This window comes from Microcebus murinus, chromosome 20 (genome assembly GCF_040939455.1).
Source record: "Microcebus murinus isolate Inina chromosome 20, M.murinus_Inina_mat1.0, whole genome shotgun sequence".
Lineage (NCBI taxonomy): Eukaryota > Metazoa > Chordata > Mammalia > Primates > Cheirogaleidae > Microcebus > Microcebus murinus.
In genome coordinates this window covers 83,201-87,140 of record NC_134123.1, presented here as the reverse complement: position 1 = coordinate 87,140, position 3,940 = coordinate 83,201, and the positions used below count along the sequence as shown (strand labels likewise).

The following is a 3,940-nucleotide window of genomic DNA, read 5'->3' as shown; positions in this document are numbered from 1 at the left end:
GGCGGAGGGCGCCCCTGCCCCGCTCAAGAAGCCGAGCCTCTTGCTCGAGGTCGGGAGTTCGAAACCAGCCTGAGCAAGAGCGAGACCCCGTCTCTACTATAAATAGAAAGAAACTAATTGGCCAACTAATATATATAGAAAAAATTAGCCGGGCATGGTGGCTCATGCCTGTACTCCCAGCTACTTGGGAGGCTGAGACAGAAGGATTGCTTGAGCCCAGGAGTTTGAGGTTGCTGTGAGCTAGGCTGATGCCATGGCACTCACTCTAGCCTAGGCAACAAAGCAAGACTCTGTCTCAAAAAAAAAAAAAAAAAAAAAAAAAAAAGAAGACGAGCCTCTCTGCGCTTCCCCGCCGCCTCCTCCCCCCGCCCCAGGCCCCGCGCCGGCGCTGACCCGCACCGGGCCGGGCCTGTTGAGTTCACCGGCCGGGTCCGGCGGGCTCCGAGGGACGGGGGTGACAGGCGGGGCGGGGCGGGCAGGGAGCGGCGGGCCGGGGTGGGGGGCTGTCTCTCTATACACACACACACACACACACACACACACACACACTCACACTCACACTCACTCACTCACACTCACACAAGATGCGCCTCCACGGCTGGACTCGCCAAGGTGGAGACCTTCCAGCCCCCTTCCTCTCCTCGCCTGGCCCACCCCCAGCTCGTGGCCGCCGCCGCCGCCGATTGCACACGCGCGGGTCGCCCGCCCTTTGACCCCAGGCAGGGTCCGCCATCCCCGACAACCCCTTTCAGCTGCGCCCCCCACCCTGTGGGTGGGCTGCCGCCTATTCCCCCGGGCCCGGGCTGGGGCACAGCAGCGCATGGGGGAGGGGAGCGAGTGTATGGGGCGTCTCTCTCTCTCTCTAGGGATGTGTCCCATGGGTGGGGTGGCGTGGTTTGTGGGGCGCTGAAGAAATCAGTCCCCTCCATCTCCTACCTCTGGAAAACGCCCAAGCCCTTGGAGAACTGCCGGCAACGCGACCGTGGGGGCCGGGAACCTCCTCTGGGTCCTCCTGTGGCCCAGTCCAAGGGGCCTGGGCCTGGCCGGGGCTGCATTAGACCCCGACCACCCTGGCGTGTGGACTCGCTAAAAATCGGCGATTAGATATTGGATTCCAGCTTCATTGAGGTCATTTCACTAATGAGTGCACCGGAAAGAGTTTCCTAATCCATCTGTGAGGGTGGCAACTGAAAGAGAATTTTAAAGCTGACAGAATAGGCGAGGAAAGGCATAGGAGATTTCCACACCCAGTAAGGAAGCCTTTCCCGAAATGGAAGAAAGAAACGAGCAAACAGAAACACCGGTAGCCCGCCAGGATCAGAGTCTGCCCCCGAGAGAAAGTACCCTGACCAGGTTCACCCGTGGGTGGGTGGCGAGCTAGCGGCATTCAGAAGAGCGAGGCCCGCAGTCTGTGCAGAAGACACCTGCACTCGGGTGTGTGTGGCGGCACGATTCACAAGCAGCTCCAGATGTTAAGCCAAGGAGAAGCCAGGGAGTTCCCAACGCCCCAGGTGTCCTCAGCCCACGACTGGCTGCTGGGGGAATGCGAAGCCCGGCTCCTTGTCTCAGAGCCCTTGTCTCAGAGCGGGACAACCAGGAGGTGTGACGTACACCCCGGGGTTCCCAGGAGGATCAGGCTGAAGCTGGGACTTGGCCTGAAAGTGTCCCCTCGCATGGCCACCCCCTTCCCCTTCCTGCTCCTCTACTCCTGGTGCCCCTCCATCCAGGGGCCAGACCTTAAAGAGTCACCCGCAAGAGAATCCTGGTCCCAAAGGAGCCTTCTGGGGGACCCGTGCTGAGAGAGGTTGTGGGCATGGCCCGCTGGGGCTCTGCCCGACCCAGGGCTGAGAGATGCAACCTCCCAGCTCTGGGTCCCTGCAGGGGAAGCGTTGGCAAGCACAGGGCCAGTCCTCCAAAGGCCCAGGTGCAGGGAGCCCAGGCCAAGCAGCCTGTGGAAGAAGCCACCCCGGGAACACGACTGCAGGCCACGGCCCTTCCCACCTCCTCCTCCTCCTCCTCCTGCTCCTCCACCCCCCCCCGACCTCCCACCCCCCCACCCCACCCCCCGACATGGCGCAGGGCTCAGAGACACCTCAGACACTTGCTACCCAAAGTGCAAAGGGCATCAGTTGCTCCTCCAAACCCCCCCCCCTGCCCAGCAGACCGCGTTGTCCAGCCAGCCCCCGGGCCTCCCTGGGGTGCCCAGCACAAAAGTGCAGACAACCACCGGACCCTCAATCTCAGTTTTCGGATGTTTTTGCCACTCTAAGGACCCGCAGGCCAGCTGGGCCTTCTGGCAGGACAGAGAGCCCCGGAATCCGACGTGGAGAGCTGGGTGTACGTCCCCACGAGGAGGCGGTCCCCACCTCCGCGGCTCTCCCCTTGCGGGGGGGAAAAGCAGCCACGGGGCCTCAGAGAAGACACCAGGCTGGGCGCCCGCCCCACAGTGGGGGCACGTCCCCCGCAGGCCACTTAGCGCCGGCCGCCGGCCGGCGGACGGTTGGGTGGCGCGAGACGCTGCGGCCGCCCTGCTACCGGGTTCCTGGGAGGGCGTCCTGGAACCAGCGTCCACACCAAGCCCTTGGAAGGCCCAGGCGACGGAGGAGCCCCGTCAGGCAGTGGCCGAGGACGGTGACGGCCCGGGCGGGGAGGAGCGTGTCAGGCAGGGGCAGAGGACGGTGACAGGTGACAGGCCGGGCGGGAAGGAGTCAGTCAGGCAGGGGCCGAGGAGGAGACGGGCTGGGTAAGGGTTAGGGTTAGAGTCAGGGCACAAGTCACAATCGCAAAGACCTGGAAGCGACCCGAGTGCCCATCGACCCACGAGTGCGTAAATGAAATGTGGCGCGTGGACACCACGGAGTGCTATTCAGCTAGGAGGAGCAGCGGTGAGAGGGCACCTCTCGTGGTTCTCCTGGCCAGAGCTGGAACCCGTTCCAGTAAGCCAGGTAGCCCAAGAATGGACACACGAGCACCACGTGCTCGCGCTCACCAGCAAATGGGTACGAACCGATGGACACCTAAGTGGACACAGAGGAATCACCTTCATCGGGTGGGTGTCGGGCGGGTGGGGGGAGGGGATGGGCATACACCTCCATTAGGAACGGGGTGGGTGCGCACCGACTGGGGGATGGGCGCACTTGAGGCTCTGACCCGAGGGGGGAGGCTGGGAGAGGGCAACGTACCCGACCTTAACATTGGTACCCCCACAATACGCTGGAACAACATCAGAGGTTAATGAATAAGAACACAGGGGGGAGGGGGGCACGGGCAACACATGTCACCTTAATACTTGGACTCCCATCATCTGCTTGAAAAGAGAGAGAAAAGAAAATGCAATCATAGAGATAAGAGACACTTTTTAAACATAATGAATCCGAAGAGAAAAGTAAAAGGAGGCCTGTGGAGCAGGTCTGGGTGTGACTCCGGATCCCCCAACATCAGGTGCCACCACCAAAGATTCCTACGTGTAGCCCATAGAACCCCAAAAGCAATGGGACGAGTTCTGGTCACATACTCCCTCAAAATGACATCCTGGCCTTCTTCTGGAACTCCCTCCCCTCTCAGACTCTCAAGGTTTCCTCCAGCGTGTCGGTTCCCACAGAGCAGACCTTTGGTCTGAGACCTGACAGTCCAGAAGCCACGCATGCTGCCGCGTGACGGCGGTGTCGCGGCTTGGGACAAGAGGAGGCCCCACGGTGCGGGCTGGGGCGCCAGGCACCGCGGCGGGCGCTGAGGGTGGGGGTGACCCCCACCCCGGGCCGCCGACTCGCTCCCAGAAAGGGGACAGAACAAGAGGCAAAACAAAAAAAAAAAAAAGAAGAAGCCTACGGCACCCGGTATTCCCAGGCGGTCTCCCATCCAAGTACTAACCAGGCCCGACCCTGCTTAGCTTCCGAGACCAGACGAGATCGGGCGCGTTCAGGGTGGTGTGGCCCTAGAC

At 61.9% G+C, this 3,940-nt stretch overlaps 1 non-coding gene across 1 annotated transcript; it reads right to left on the bottom strand.

Annotated features, from left to right (window-relative positions):
- Positions 1 to 3,821: 3,821 nt before the first annotated feature.
- LOC142862717 (5S ribosomal RNA) lies at positions 3,822 to 3,940 on the bottom strand. The gene has a single exon (XR_012913815.1). It is a non-coding gene; the product is annotated as a 5S ribosomal RNA (ribosomal RNA).